This window comes from Ooceraea biroi, chromosome 6 (genome assembly GCF_003672135.1).
Source record: "Ooceraea biroi isolate clonal line C1 chromosome 6, Obir_v5.4, whole genome shotgun sequence".
Taxonomy (NCBI): domain Eukaryota; kingdom Metazoa; phylum Arthropoda; class Insecta; order Hymenoptera; family Formicidae; genus Ooceraea; species Ooceraea biroi.
Window position 1 is genome coordinate 930,376 of NC_039511.1, and position 17,472 is coordinate 947,847.

The window sequence follows — 17,472 nt, forward strand, 5'->3', positions numbered from 1 at the left end:
AATCTGAGTATTGAATTTAGAGAAATAAGTTGCGAATTGTTTGGGAATATTTTGTAAACTATTTTCAAAGATTTTCGTATTTTTGTAATGAATAATATGTGTGCAAAGACTTGGCGAGGAAACCAAAATAATCTCTCGTATTTTACGATGAATAATGGCCAACCAGGCAAATCATAAATATAACGATCTTTAACAAGTCTAATTATTCTCGACAGAAAATAGCGTCGTTACGCGTCTACAACTTTACAGCTCGTGCATTCGCATGGTTTTGATAGCCGTAAAGTTGGCCGTGAGTTACGAATGTGGTACTTTATTTCCAGAGCCGTATTTATAGTCATTATTTATAGTGACACACAAGCACAAGACCAGTTATCTAAGAAAATTAATTCCTTCGCAATAATCCTCAAGCGACAATCGTTCTCTTCCTCTATAAAATAGTTAAATCGGAAACTCTTGAAAAAAGACATCCCGATCAAAATACTTCAGCAAAATTACCCAGATCAGATTGTACCTTCATACATAACGACGTAACAACTATAATCAATTTATCATAAATAAGTTAAAGTGGCAGCGTGAATTGAACTTGAACTATGTCTATACTCGGTTTGCATGTACGCATCTAAGAGATCAATTACGGCATTATTGAGGGCCCCATGAAGGGCCTCGCGTGTATCGACGCGAAGAGTAATGCGCGGCCCTTCGTCTTTCTCTAACGCAAACTCGGGATATTTATCCCCGGTCACTCCAAGTACGCTGCACTTATCCGGCTTGTCAGGAGTCATGAGCTCAGGACGCAACGTTAGATTTACGGAGATGAGGCATCCTCGACGATGGAGCATTCCGTTCGCATAATCCGCTTAAGTTAATTTCAATTTACGATCGCATTTACGAGCGCGTATTGTTTCGCGGATCGTCAAAACGCTGCGCCGGTCTCCGTTTGTTTTTTCGTTCTCAGCAAGATCGTCCAGCGATTATGAAAGCCTAAGTATGGAAAAAATTAAAGTATCAGAAAGAAAAAAGATTTTTTTAATATTAATATCATGTAAATACTTTTATGTATTTATCCGAAACAGCTAGGGAGAAGAGACATTGACACTAAAAGTTTGCGATAAAATCGGCGTCACGTTGCTGCCGACTCCGCAAGTTTATTTTGCACGTCTTGATCGATGCTAAACGAGCGATTCCGATTGAGTACGCGAGCGTAGACAAATGGCAGCGATTTAAGAGAAGTGTCGGACAAGTCCAGCCGCGAGCTGGCCGCAAAGATGGGGCAAAAAGCGACGCTACCGTGTAAATTAGATTCAGCGGACAGAGAGGCAACGACGACGACGGCGACGACGACGACGACGAGGAGCATCAAAAGCAAAGCTCATCGAGCGCGAGATAAGTCGAGCGGCGTAATAGTCCGGTCGCATTAAAGCGTTATAAAGACGTTTACAAGTAGTCGAGAGCAGCCGCGGGAAACCACGTCCGAGCCGAGGAAACTTGGACACGATGTCGGAATTGAACGTTCCTGAAGAGCGAGGCGAACGACAGGGAACGATCTCGTAAGAGCCACGCGTAAAATCCGGACACGCCTCGTTGTGGCGGCACCTTTATATGCTCTCAGCCGGCCGCCCAACGGATGCTGCTCTCGAGATCTGTCCAGCGCTCGACCTGCATGAGAAATCCCTCAAATTGCGATCAGCCAAGTTGGATCTCGCGAAGCAAGGAACGAGAGATACCATTTCTTAATAGATGTCCGCGTACATTAAATGAAAAGGGTTTCTTTTTTTGCAGATTATTCCGACATTATCAAATTCAGTAGTACTTTATGCGATAGCACTAATTACACGTATGCATTAAGTGCTCACGGAATATACTGCCACGTTCTTTATCTCCCATTAGACGGACTTAGGAATCACTAATACCCTATTCCCGCTGATCCTCACGCGAGCCGCGATACTAAAAGCGGCAATTATAGCCGTTATATCTTAATTGAAACGGCTTGTATCCACCAATGTATTACCAAATGAAATAATTTGCTAACGCCGGAGAGAGAACTCACTGCTCGGAATACATTTGCGTTCGCGTGAATTCAGATGATCTCAACGTGCCAACGTGCACTCGTCGCGGAATTCCGCGCGTGCGGAATTACCCGGGACGATCTCTCGGCAGGCTCTCGCGTTATTTTCTCGCGGTGAGAACGAACGAAGAGGGATGATGAATTTTGTTGGTAATAAGGATCGACTGGAAGATCGACTATTCGCTGGCAATGAGCGTGCGTTTAAGCATACGTAAGTCATAAGTGACTTAAGCGAGATACGCGGGCAGATACCGGCGCGAGATACGAGGCGCGCCGTCCATGGGTTTCTGGTTTATTTAGATCTAGTTCGTTCTCCACCTGAGGCCCGTCCGTGATGGTAATTAACTTGCTGCGGTGGGATGCCACCTACTTCTTTCTCAGGCTTGCGTATGATACGCTTCGTTTAACGTGGACCGCCTTAAGCGGCGGCGTAAACGACGTTGATGCACCTGTCAGATTATTGCTATCAGTCGCGGAAACTCAGTCATTTCGTGCCTCGCATTTGCACATGCCGCAAAACTCGCCGCACGCGAGTTCGGTATGCGGCCCTCAAGGACGAGTCTTGATTCTTGACGATCCGAAAGGGCAAGGAACATATTTCTCTCAGTTAATTCTTTCAGTGTCTGCTTATTTTATTATTATTTTCTAGAGATTCGATTATATTCATTACGACTAAATAGTTGGCATTATTAACTCGATTACTTGGAATCTCCCATTTCGCGAATCTTGTTGCGGAAGCCAGAAATACCTTTTACTACTGTAATTTCGTCCTCTTTTATCCTTAGTTATGCGACAACTCACACGATTGAATAACGTAGGCGGTCGATCGAAATGCGAATTGTAAATTTTAAATTGTAGCAGTACCGCCTGCGCCGAAGGTCTCTGGAGGTGTCAAGCGGCCAAACGTTTCTTTGCGGTACTTGCAAAATCATCTCGGCTGTATTGTTGAACGAGAAAAGAAGGCGGATGTCAACTGGCGGCGACCCGGAATAAATTACGCGTTGTCGAAGAACCGCGTGACTGTGACGCGACGCGTATTTTTAGGCGCTGTTGTTGCTCATTGTGTATTGCGTATTGAATACACGAATCTCTACAAACTTGGAGCTGCGTCAAACCAAACGTTAAAAATCGACATTACAAAATGCTGCTTCCTTGATCCGAGAGGGAGAGAGAGAGAGATAACGATCACGAGTAAACCAAAGTGCAATTTAATTCTGTTAAGGATAGCTTCAGTGACGCTTTCAAAACGAAGTGTTATTTACATTCCCACTTTTTTCAAGTCTCGTAATATCACATTCATTGCAACTACCTGTAATCCTACGACGTTAAACTCCGGATTGCCGGCTTGTTAGTAACTCTCAGCATCATCAGACTACATTAATACAGCTTGTGCAATCAAACTCTATGCAGTAACTCAACGCGCGCATCTCGTAGTCGAATCGAATGGGCATGTGAATATTAAACGGCGCAGTTAAGTAAATCAAACGAACGGCGGAGGAAAAGAGAGAGAGAAAGAGAAAGCTAGGATACGAGAGAAGAACTGAGAAAGACAGCGAGAGAGAGAGAGAGAGAGAGAAGACGTGCGTGTGCTTTCACGTTGGATCCGTTCGATTGCAGCATCCAAAGACAACCTTATCCTAACTTAAGCGGTATAATCAGCATAGTGGACGTGCTTAAAGGGTGATGCGCGATACTCTACGATGGAGCACCTTAATAAGGTCGTATTTTCCACCGGCGGGAATCGGAATCGCGTTTTCACCGCGGCTCCTCGCATGCTTGGCCTCTCGAAGCCTCTCGACGGCGCATTGGTACAGGGAGATCTCGCTTATCGAAATAAGGCCGGCGGATAAGGCGTTTTATAAACTGGAAGAATTTGTAAATCGGAAAATCGCGCCCCGTATTCTTCTGCGTGAGTGGGACGAAGTAATTCTTTAATAATGAGTACACCGAGCGGTCCGCTTTGAGGAGAACGGTGTCTGTGGAAGGATTCTCATGGGACCACGAGGTCCAGCAGGAAAAATCCGTGGGATTCTGTGGAATTATCACGGTGACACCGTAAAATTCTGAACGTATGGGACCACACATGTGACCCGCGTATTTGCTAATCCGAGCGAAAAAAAATTCTATCGGTTCAGATATCCTCGGAATCGAAATGCTGCTGCTAGCAGGGAGACCGATAAATTCCAATGTTTTGTCGATAGACTTTACGACACTTGGAGATGATCATGACACGCGAGAGGTCCAGGTAGAATCGTCCGTGCGCGTGTACAACATCCAGACGTTATAGCCGCAAATAGCCGCTGCCACGCGGACTACTAATGCGGGACGCAATTAGCGACGCAATCTTAATCGGGACGCGTGCCAAAACGAACCTCCGTCTTTATCTCCTTATAGCGAGCGAGAAGGTCGGCAAAAAGGAAGGGGATGCCACATAGACGAATCACTGTTACCTTCGCATTGGAAGCGCTTAGCGAATGTGCTTTTTAATCGGCGACGTTTTTCACGCTCACAGCTTGTTCCCGAACTTATTTGCAAACAAATCTCTCCAGATGCATAATCCACACTAACGACATAAAATGTAACAGCGCGCGAAGTACTTCCTCGGATACGTCATGGGCCATTTCTAGGGCGTCTCGCGCCCTTCGCACCGTATTCCGGTGCCATTTGCAGTAACAGACGTACATTTTCCCCCCGGTTATTGTTGCGAAACGCGTTCGACATGGAATCCGTGCGTTTCGGTCATTACGGAGAACCTCTCCTCGTAAAATGCTGGACTGCTACCGCGGGTGGCGGTTCCTCTCGCGAAGAGCGTTCTCGCTGGCACCTGCCCACAATGCGTAACAATGGCGATGCAACACACACACGCACGCCCGGCAAATAATGTATACGCATTGCGCGTGAATAATGATCGGTGGTCGGCGGGCACAATACAACGATATAACTTTAGTCTATGAGGCGCGTCTGCGTTCGCCATTGTACACGTGAAGCAAGATTCGGAGATTTATTCGATCTAACGTTTGATTGCTGCTTGTGTTTATTTAATAGATTTTTTATATTTATTATCACACTCTATCAAATTGTTAACCTCCACGCGAAGACATTTAACACGGCTTTTTTAAGAGTGGATTTGGCATATTGCTAAGAGTTTTCGACGATTGAAAATCCTTTAGAAATGAAAAAGTTCTAGCCATTAAAATTTTTTTCTTTTTCCGAGGAGTTCTGAGATGTTTATATTGTTAATTGGCGTATTGCCTAGAGTTCTCTGCTATTGAAAATACCGTAAACTCAGAAATGAAAAAGTTCTCGAGTTTAAAATTTATTTCTTCTGAGAGGAGTTCTGAGTTGTTGATATCATTATTTTTTATATTGCCTAGAGTTCTCTGCTATTGAAAATATCGTAAACTCGGAAATGAAAACGTTCTAGCCCGTACAAATTTTTTCTTTATCCGGGTAGTTCTGAGATATTTATATTGTTAATGTTGTAAATATCTTAAAGTTTGTAAAACCTTGTCACGTCAGTTATAAAGCTTTAGGCGTATACGCGGTTTATGTCGGTTGGTATCGCGTTTCACGTAAGGTAAAGCACTTTGCCCGTTTACGGCGGTAACAATAAGTAACAATGCGTCTCGCACGAATATTACGCTGAATATTACGAATATAACGTGGCATAATATCGCGAGGCGTGCAACTGCAAAACCGCTCCCGCAAAACGTTCTTCAGTCTTCGTGCATTAGTATTCGCGTGAATGAGCGGAATTGACGTCGTTCGCCACGACTTGGTCTACGCGTAGATCGCATCGGGAGACTCTCCATAATACGCAATGCGTACGCATGGGATGGCAGCGAGATATCAGGTAGCGGTTTCCACAATGCGCCATTATCTCCAGAGGGCATCCGCATTTTCGTAAGCGAGTTCACGTTACGCATTATTAACTCGCTTCGAGTGGCAGTCGCTGATGCTTTACCTGACAATCGTGGAAAACTCTGTTCGATTGAAGTGTTCTCCAGCGTTCTCCAGACTGAAATCTGCATGCGTCGCAGCTGCGTGCGCTTCCGGCGCCGATTGCATGCGAATCGTCGCGGCAGCCGACAATAATTAAAGTTTCCGCTCATTTCCCTGAGAAGAAAGGAACGCAACGAGCACGTCCACGGCGTCCACGTTCATTCTCCGTGGCTGCCAGAAGCGATTCTCGGCGTGTGTGTATGTCGCGGCCGCGGGTTCTCGGGTTTCCGTCCAGGCAAGTCGCGATCTCCCAGGGCGAGGACTCGCAAGTTCGCCCACGTGTGCCGCGGTATCACGGCCGCGGATCTGCATAAGCAGATGTAGATAGCGCGTCCGCGGATAGCGCTGACAAATAAAGAGCGCGATTTTACAGCCGATGCCCGGGCGAACTTGAGGAATCGAGCGCTCGAGCGCGGCTTGTTAGGCTTTGCAGCCTCGCCGGCGTGAGGAAGCGAGTACCCGCGAGTCTCCTCGGAAGCCATCCGCATCCCAATGGGAATGAACATGGGACGAACGTGACTCCTTCTCGGTCGGTGCTTTAGATATTATAAAATGCCTGGCATGAGGCTCTCGAACTGTTGCATAGCGCGTAGACGACATATATCACGGGAGTTTACGTTCTGCGTTCTCGAGATCTCGTCGTGGACCCGAGTCATTCGTCGATTGGAGTTCCACGTGGAGCCGAGATGCCGATGTTGGAAAAATGTACGTCTCATTTCACAGCGCATTCCGCGGTCTCCTTTTTGCCGGTGCGTGTGTGCTCGCGCGATCTCCGGTTTGGAGCAGGATGAATTCTTCAGAGAACGCTTTCGTCATTGTTAAAGTTCAGTTCCGAAAAGTTTCTTCTCGTCTGTATCCTTGGCGGGAAATATTTGGTGTTTGTTCGCTAATGCTTCTCATAAGATGCGGGATCTACTAAAGTCTCTCGTATCTGAAAGGAGACATGTAAAAGCGGCTAAGTGGTGCTATAATTAACGCTATTGAGTGACATCTCGATCGCGAGCTGAGTGGATGATTAAAGCTCATGTGTAAATCTGCCGCGGTCGCATTCGCGGGAACGTATGCAGTTTATCAGCGTTTATCGGCGACGTCGCGACAGGTAGAAACATAGAGATGTTAAATCTGCGGCGACACGTACGCACTTGAACTACTTCTCGATAGCTCGGCCATTTCAGTCAGTATGAGTGACGCTTAATATCTCGTCACGGCGCTCCATTTCTTACGCGCCGAGCCGTGAAGAGCGTACTCGCAGCCTCTCCATTCCGGAATAATGCGTTATCGATGGTACCGCGCGATAAAACCTCGCACCCTTTTTAAATCACCGCAACTGTACGAAGTGCGGCCCGATCCTTGGACCCGATAAGGCCCTCCGGCTACGACGGCGAGCCACCGGGTGACACGAACGGAAACGTTTCACAAGCTCTTCCCGCCTTGGTCCCCGACTGTTCCTCTTCTTCGCAGAGTTTCTCTGGTTCCCTATCGCGGTGTAAAAACTCGACGGAAGCACGGCACGGAATGCCGTTCGGCGATGCCCATTGGTGGCCTGTCGTGGATTTTCGACCGCGGGAAACGTCGATTTTTCTTGTAAACAAGATCATCTCGCGTTCTCCATCGAGGCTGTAATTGTTGCAGAGTGCCAGAAGGGACTGTTTTATTATCATAATCCTGTCCCATCATAAACACGTCTGTATCGGGTGCTACCACGGGGGGCTTGCTCGTCGACGAGCGTCCGCCTACGTTCCGCTCATTACGGAGGCGCGGAATCCTTCGATTCTCAAGCGCGATTCCACGCGGTGGAATCGGAGTTCCTCCTCTCGCATCATTTGCACCGAACGTCGAAAAGTCGTTGTGCTATCAGATTTAATTGGTGTTCGCCGATCAGACCTGGCGGCCAACTAGCTTCTCCCCGCCGGGTTCGCTAGCGAGCACGTACACTCGCTAATGATGCAATCGGCCCATCAGATACTCCCGCGGCCAGCTTCTGCTTCTTCCTCCTCCTGCTCATCCTCCTTTTCCTCTCTCGCAGCGACTTCTTATTCCGTCCCTCTTTCACGCGGCTGGTCCTCAACTCCTTTTATACCCACCTGACCGTACGAGTCTGCACGTCTCGACCGGCGCGCGTGGGCCGCGCCTCTAACGGGTGACCATTTGCTCGTCCCTCGTTGCTTTTAATTATCGATGAGCGAAGTGAGCATTCACCGCGTCCGTATCATTGGATTAAAGTGTCTCTAATTAGCGCGGCGATCGACCATTTGTGGTCCGGCTATCGCTACGTCCGCCTCGCGATCTCCCGGCAATCGTAATAGATCGGGAAGAACCAGTCGCCGATGAAATCTGGAAACTTTCTGAGATGCGCGATCTCACGGTGGTAACGCGTTTGTAATTTAGCAAGATCTCGAATGCGTAACACGCCTATTAGAATTGGCTTTATCGAACGACGAACGAGCAACCGCCAACGTGACGGACGTACACGATATTTGAGAACACGAGAATACAGAATCGAAAAATCGGACTATTCGACTACAAGCTTTGCGTTTCGCATTGTCATTCTTTTATAGTTACACAGGGATAACGCAACGGACGGGTTCCCGATGTGTGCTTTATCCACCCGTTATAGCAGCAGTATCTCAACACCTGGCTGCAACATGTTCAGGATTCCTGGTAAAGAACTCGGCTCCGGCCAGTAACGTTAATGTATCGCTGCACGTCCGACGATCTCGAGATTTCATTCATGAAACCTTCGAGGCTCCTGCAGGAGAATGTCCGTCGGCGATGAAATATCAGAAACCTCCGCCAGGCCGAGTTTGCGCGCGCTCGCGGATTTCGTCCGCGTCGGCGGGCGGTCACTGGACCGTTAATTAACTTTATGAGTAATGGGGAGCAATTAAAGATCAAGTCGAACGTTGGGTTCCTTTTGCACTTTTGCGTATTCGCGACTCTCCGGCAATTTTCAATTACATTTATTGAGCGTATAAGTAACGCGCGGATAAACATTTATACGCGCTGCGGATCGTTCAAGCTTACATATCTGAACGCTTTTTAAGCTGTATAAAGAGATTTATCATGAAATACGTTCAATAATCTCGTCATTATATATCTAATTTTATTTTCACTTAAATCTTTGTAACTTATATTTTCATAGCAGAGACCTTGAGACTCAAGAAAAATAAGTTTATTCATAAGCACAATCATAAAGCAAACGATTTATTCAAGGTAACGTTTTCATCTCTTCAAACTCAAGGTAACGACACTGAAGAAAGGCTAATCTGCGGTACCGTAATTATAAATGCCAATTTGTTCAGCATTTATTACATATACCTAGTTGATACATTCGTCAGAGTCGAGATAAATGAATCTCGCGATCGCCTGACCCGGAAGAATCCCCCGTTCTTGAATTTCGTGGAGATGGAGGAATACGCGTTACGAAGAGGAGCGCGCTCGCGAATCGAGGATGCCGGCCTCGATTGCGCTCGACGATAGCCGGGCAATTGCGATTGTGCCAAGGGCTAAGATCACGAAGCTCCGCTCGGCAAGTCCATATATCTCTTCTATCTCGATCGGAACAACGTATACTCTGGCGGCCCTCGTCTAGGGTCTACCCGCTCGGGCAACCGGTGCTTTTCATCCGCGGGACTTGGACTTGGATTGAGGCCTTCGTCGTGGAAGGTACGCCGTGCGCTTCCTCCTTGACCGTCCGCGAACACGCTGCTTTTACGTCAGCTTGCTCGTGCATCTCGCATTAACTGGACCGCAACTATCAAACAAATTCCCCGACATCGATCTCTGCGAGATTGATCGTTCGCGGTCGCACGCAAGCGTCCGCTCATTTGCATAATTTGGATAGTTTTAATACATTAGTGCAAGTAAACTGGCGATATCTCAGGCATCTATACGGGGCGACAGTATGCAACGTGGACAGGAACATCGCGAAAGTATAATCAAGATACTCGACAACTGCAATGTATCTCGCGACATCTCGGAAAGGACATCTCGACTCGATTATCCGATGATCATTTTACGAAGGCAAGAGTACGTTAACTCTCGGAGGGATGTAATAGAAACGGACGTTGGATTCCTGCTGGTATATATCGCGCGGGACCATCGCGTTTGGTGCGATCAAATAAACGTAACACTCGCGATGCAACGGGCTCCATTACAGAACGTTCCGTGCTGGATTGTGCAGGTGTACGCGTCGAAGACGCCACGTGCGTCGTATACATCCCGCAGTTAACCCCGCGAGACCTCGGGGGAGTGGTTGAGATATCTCGGCGAGCCGTGGAACATAATCAATATCGTATCCCGCCACGGGATGAAAATAAATCACGAGAAACAATGCGATAATTAACTCCCTCGCTCGTTCATCTCCGGCTTTCGCGCGCGGTTTGTTGATTTACCCGCCTGGCACCTCTTTCTCTCTTTCTCTTCTCTCGTGTTAAATTGATTCCTATTGCAGCTCGCGTGAGGAATGCGCAAAGGAAGATGTTGAATCTGTGATGATAGTTTTACGGATCAATTGTGAGAGTCGAGATTAAATTAACGGAATATCGATTCTTGATTTATATACGTTATATACTCGAAGATATAAAAATGCGGAATTATTATTCTGATTGCACGCTAGACAATTTCGGGAAAATGATTAAAATGCCGATGTTATCTCGATAAAATTCCACGCGGAGTTGCACAATTCCGCGAGAGGAATCGCAATCTTCAGATCCTGCCGTGTGCCATTAACCCCCTCCGATTACATACCCTTCCAAGGACGGATGCTCCTCTATCGGCCACCTGAAAGATATCGTCGCAGCAGTATCGCGACGATGTAGCCTGGCATCTCTCGCATAATTTGTTTCTACGGAAACGCCGCTCTGCCCCGCGTCGCCCCATTAGCAATTACTTATCCGCGGATTAAAACTCCATTAGCGTGTTATCTGTTCGACATCATTCCGATGGCTCGCCACCCGTGTGTGCGTGTAACCGACATGCAACTTTAAGACCTTGTATCGACCCTTCTTTTATCGCATTTTCTTCTTTTGTATCCCTTTAATTTTTCCATGTTACATCTTTAAGAAACGTATGTGCTGAATATTTTAATTAAGACACTGCATCGACTCGCAGAAATGATTCGAAAAGGATTATGCGTGAAATAATACATCAAGTAATAAATACATCGAATTACACGCTTCTCCTTAAGGTACCTATAATTTCATGAAAATACCAGGCCGCGTAATATCTCAGCGGTGCATTGCAGTGACGGCATGGAAACAAGAAAGGCGCGTGGCTGATTTCTCCTTCCATTAGCAATTAGCTAAGCGGATAAAACTCCATTAGGTGCATTATCCAGTACGCGTATCGCGCTGATCTGCCGTCCATGTGTGCGAATACAGCTTTACGCACTTGACGTGTATTACGAAACGCGGCGCCTTTCCACCAGACGAGGGCATCGCTGATCTGCACTCTCGATCTAGGCTTTAAAATCACGCAAAGTTGCGGATCTCATCGCAGCCACATCTCGCAACGTGCGATCGGCGTGTCAGCGTGAACCACGCACGGGACCACCATCGCTCGCGATTCCTCGGCGACCGATCACCACTCTAATATCGCAATTACTCGGCCGGCGCACGTCCCGGTGCGTAATTAAAATAGCCTCGGCAGATAAATCATCCCCCGGGGAACGGCTCGGGGAGTCTCCCCGAGGTCGAGCGGACGCGCTTCGTCGCGCTCTTCGTCGTGCGCGCCAGGACCATCCTGACGACCGCGGGAGGTCCGCGCCTGTGTCGCAAGCTTGTAGGCAATCAATTTCCACACATCGCGTTAATTTCCATAGAGTGGCCGCAGGCTGTAACGGCGATGGAGGACTCGCGAGGTCCCGGCAAGTCCGCGATTCGACATCTTGCATGTTATGTGGATAGGAGGTACTCGATAGGTTTGCAAACGTAGAGATACGTACGGATAAATGTGCAAATTGCATTTTTATGCATCCATATTATCCGTGCGATAATAAGTATGTGTAAGTATGTGTTGGTCGTGGGAACGTTGTGTGGTTGTTTGGCAGCAGTAGGACAGAAAGATTTTCAGAAAAATATTAATGCAATGTTTAACATGTCATGTAATGTTTAACAGATAACAACTGTGAGAAACAATTTTGCGACTTTTTCCGATTTTGTAGTGACATTTGAATCAGAGACGGAAAATAAAATCAGAATTCCGTATACGTAAATAGGGGGAAAACATTACTCAAAATAAAAGATTTCAATTATTCGCAGAGTATTTACGGGTGGTTGAGAGCGCTGACTTTACTGCCACGGATCGCACACGTGCGGGGTTTTTCGCGCGAGGGGAATAAATCAATCGGGAATTTATATTCAACGTCCAGCGGTGCAGTTAGCCGAGCTGAGCAAATACCGCTAGCGTGCAGTAAATAAATACGGTCTTTTCTTGCCGCAGCTCGAGCGGGCAACCACCAACGCGCGCGGAGACGCGCGTAAAGTCACGAATCGGCAGAGTGAAATCTCCTCCAGTATTTCGCGAGCGAACGCACGTACCGCTCTCCGTGGTGGTTGCGCACCTCCATAAGCCACGCCACGTCGCATTTATAATCGCGAGTAGAACGATTTAAAGCCCGACGGCAGTCTAACCGGCAAGATTATCCGAATAAAATAGTATCTGCCTGGAGCGGCCGAAAGTGCGCGGGAAAGAGAGAGTATCGACTTACCCGCCCTCGCACGCTGATTATTCGACTTGTCACCCGCATAAAGCCCATATCATATTCCAGCAGATTTGTTTACACGCATCGCGGGATCGGGGCGATCGAATCGCGCGATAGAGCCTTCCTGAATAGAGCTATTGAACGGCCAAGTGAAATTTTACCTGGCGCACTTGACGCAACGAGAACAAATGCACGTGCGTGCATTGTGCTAGCTGGCGGCCGAAGTCAATTTATCTTTGCTTGGGACTGGGAAACGCGGACGGGGAAACCTTAAAGAGACGTTGGAAGACCAGTTACCGAGGCAGTCGGTAATTTTGATGGACGACGCATTCTCGCCAGCACGCCAATCTGTGTAAATGATACCTTGTACATACCTGTCGTCGTTGAGTTTCGTGATCTTTTATCTTTAATATTTTTTTCTTTTTATGCAAATTTTCTAGCTATTGGACATTTCCTCCGCAACATCTTGGTTCCGTTAACAATTCCGGGAATCGCGTGGTGATATGCGCGTAGATATTGAAGCATCGTCGTGCGGATATCGCTATCCAGGCATGCAGCGAGATGAGAGCTTCCTATCGTCAGCAAGTCGACAATCCATTATAAATTGACACGAGATATCCGATTTATTGCAGCCGTCAAGCGAGAGCTATCGCTTTCTCGTGTCTGTTAACGGGAAAACAGTCGAGTCACCGGCGAAATGAACGGCGGGATTCGCCGTGTTTGGATCGGGGATAGGATCAGGGATACGACAGGATGGACGTAGATGGGGTATTGCCTTCTAAATCGATACCATCCCCACAGAAGATACCGCTCGATATGTTACTCTGATTGGCCAGTTTATTGAGCAGGAGCTATGCCGTGGTGCGGCTAATGAGAGATAAGTTTGATAGCGTGAGTAATAAGCGATCGGGGCGTAGCGGAGTTAATAATTCAGCTTTTCGCCGTAAACTACAGATCGATGACAAGATTGCTCGTGTTACGGTAATCCAGTCATCCAGGGGAACCGAGCCGTTCGTCTTTAATGACCGACGCGAATGTGGTTTATGCATTCGCTGGAATGTGGGCAGATGCGGCAGTTTAGGTCCACGATGGACAGGGTAACATGCTGGAACGTGAACGTGCATTAACATTAGGTTATTAACGAAGAAATGGAGGAGCGTTAATCAAGATACACTCGCGAAACGAGACGAGACTCGTCGCGAAATCGCGGATGACGTAAACACGTGGGACTTCTTGATCCTTTATGCTTGCACTTGCATGATTTATTTTTAATTGGAGACATACATCACTTTCATCGTGCTCGTTGCTGGGCCGTTTCGTCAATGTAGTCAAGTTCTGTAGAAAGAGAGCCGCTGCGTCTACCCCCTGGTGCCTTTACGGTTTCAACGCTATGATTTATACACTGCAATTTATGCTCGCTAAGCAGTTTCACTAGGCGCGTTCGTCAGCTGCTGAAATTTGACCTGCGATCTTTGGGTATATTGCTTATGGTGTGCGCAGAATTTTCTCTGCATTCTATCTTCGCGGCGATTCTTGAATTTATGCTATGCACCATTGGTTCGTATCAGTATGTGAAAAAGAATGTACGCAATGCATCCTTTTCACAAGTTAAAAATGGACATTTTTATCAAGCTAATTCTTTCATTCACATATTTGTATGTGAAACCATTCTTTGATATGCTACTGAATGATACATTATCTTTTATATATCGTTCCGACTGATTTATCACCGTGGAATATAATACTTTAATCAGATTTATCCTCTAAAAATGCAAATCGTGAAATTTCGAGCTGGTCGCTCGATAATTAAATCGATCAATAATACGATAAAAGTGATAAATCAAATGGTACACGTATATACGCTGCGGTGGAAAATAAAAGCCACGAAAATAGAACGCATCGATCGAAACCAGTACCGTGAATCGAACAACGATGAATGTACCGGAACGCCGATCCGACTGATTTAATGTCATTGGCTCCATAAATTTTATATAGATCCGCGTGTCGGTATTCGATATTGTATAATATTTTACTGCTGTCGGATATATGATATATAACTACTTTAACGTATGTTGTATGTACGCGAGAGTCAGGCTAATGAAACTAATCGTAATTAATCTCAGAAATGCAAAGATATTTTAACCAGTGACCAAACGTGCCGTAACACGTACAGCAATGCAGAATTCTATTTGACAGCAGTTCCTCACGAATGCAAATCGTATTATCATTATATATTATTATTATTATATATTATTTTTTAGAAATTATGCAATCAATTTTTTTCTACGATTAATTCCTCAACTTTTTCCACGAGAAATTGCCGTCCACTCTACACGCGTAATGTATTTCCACGAATTATATCGTAGGCGCAGCGCAATTAGGATGCACGTAGGCGAGCGGAAGAGTATCAGCGCGTAATGTCTGGAGAGTTTAATGAACAAGACCTTAGCAAGAGCTCCTTTCTCTTCCCGAATTCCTGCGGAATTTTGATGATCGATGCGATACGCATCGATACCAGAACCAACACCGCGGATCAAGCGGAAGCGAAGAAAACTTGCGTTAACGGTACGGTGCTATTCCGGCTGATTTACAGCCGCGGAATATAGTAATGCGAGCGGTTGGCTTCGCCCACGTTTGGCGATAGTTAATTTACAGGGTGGTAACGTATCGCGCTAACGTTATGCTAGAAAATAATTCCACCCACGCGACCGCGTGTTCAGGGAACGTCGCGGCGAAGCGTTCTCCACGCGGAGACCGCGTAATGCGAGACTCCAGGCTAAAGGCGTATATCAAGTAGCCGGGAGAACGTCGCCGATCTCCAACTTTTTCTTTTATCCTCCCATCCTCGCTGATACATACTGCTAGCACGATCGGAAGCACCAAGACGCCGATTCGTGTCGAATGCGATCGGCGTGATTTGTGCGAATAAAACTTTCGCAGGAAGTTAATTTCGCGTTGGATAATCGTGAATGCAGACACTAGAGATCCGCGAGAAATTCGAGAATTGTATTTTGCGAGACTTGGAATACGTGTACACAATAAAGACGAATGTGCAGAAAATTTTTGTGATGTCGAGCGACAGCTAAAGGATAGATTAAAATTCATTTTGATTCATGTATATCTTTGTACTTTGTACATTGCGTTAATGCACGTGTGTAGTAAGCATTCTAATCGATGTGATCACAAGCACACACAGGATCTGGTGTGAACGCGGCTTTAAGCAGCCCCAGGCAGCACTCGCAACGTCTCACAGTACGGCGGTGCAAAAGCGAGGAATGCCGATTTTCTCGACGAAGATTCTCATTAATCACACGCACGGGGCCCTCACGTGGGAATGTTGATAAAACATGCTGGTAGGGGTTGGGGGCTAGGCCAGGCTGATTTCTTCATTTTTCCCTTCCGTTCCCGATCGCACCCTTTTGACTTCCATCGTCTTCCTCGCACGCTCGTTTCCCGCCTTTCTTTTTTCTTCGTCGGCCTCTTCCGCTCTCATCGCTCTGTCGACACTTTAATGGGATGCGACGCGAGATTTAGAGCAGCGCCAGAAATATGACGATAATATGCAGATCCGCTCGTCGCCTCGCAATCATCGCCACCGTATGTGCGATCCTCCGCGTCTTCGCCCTATTGTAAGATGGCCCTTGTGACGACGTAATTTATAGACGATGATTTTCAGAAGCAAGGCGATTACGACACTCTAACGATTTCGCAAGTGATTTAGCAATAATGTCCGATTCGCATTTTCACATTTTCACGTACTTTATCGATTGCAATTGGATGATTGCGAGAGAGAAATTATGTGAAAATTTTATTATTATTTGTTACTGTTAGGGTAAATTTAAGTACTGCTTATACAGATGCAAGAAAATCCGGAAATATAAAACTACAATGAAATGCAACGTCAATATGTTTGTTATTAATTTACTGTTTCGGTGCCAGCGCAACAAGCGACCTATGCACAGAAAGAAAAATTTTTGCTACCGTAGCTAATCATGATTTGCTAAAAAATGTTTGCTGCCGTAGCTATAAATTTCTAAACTACAGCAAAATGTTTGCTCTTGCAGCTAATGAATTAGGAACCTTATCTAATAAAATAGGTATCACAGCTAAAATTTAGCTGTCCATATATTACGACTGAATTTAGTTGCCACACGCAGTTTTTAGCTATGGCAGCTACTTTTTTCTTTCCGTGTGTATATTAAATTCCCTTGCATAAATTTATGAGCGAAGGGGGTGGTACGTTCATTAGCCTCCTCGACGACGTGAGCCTTCGATCGTGCAGACGCAGATGCCGCGAAATGCCGCCGACTCGGACCCGCCGATAAGTCAAAGAGGGGCAGGATAACGTAATGCCGGTCTTCATGTTTTATGTATGAGAACAAGATTACCTGGGTACCACCCACTTGCCGAGTGCTACCAGGGCCCGTGGCCGAAAACTGCGCCCGGTGTGTCTGCCGAAGAGGCGCGAGGAACAATGGCGATCGATCGTGAATCGATCGGGCATGATTGAGCTCCGATATCTGCGATAATCTCGCGCGAAGGGAACACGATCCAGCATTCATAGATCCATAATTCGCGGTTTCGCAGTTACGTTATTTGCCTCCGATTCGATGGATGAAGCTGGCGTACGAATGCGAACTCATGGTCGCTAAAGTGGAAATGTATATGTTTATACAGCCAAACAGATTTATGCCGACTCTGA

The 17,472-nt window shown here is 46.5% G+C and overlaps 1 protein-coding gene across 1 annotated transcript in view; it reads left to right on the forward strand.

The window, feature by feature from the left end:
* The window catches only part of LOC105276484 (laminin subunit alpha-1), a 123,284-nt gene that overhangs the window by 50,604 nt on the left and 55,208 nt on the right, over positions 1-17,472 (forward strand). The window lies entirely within an intron of this gene.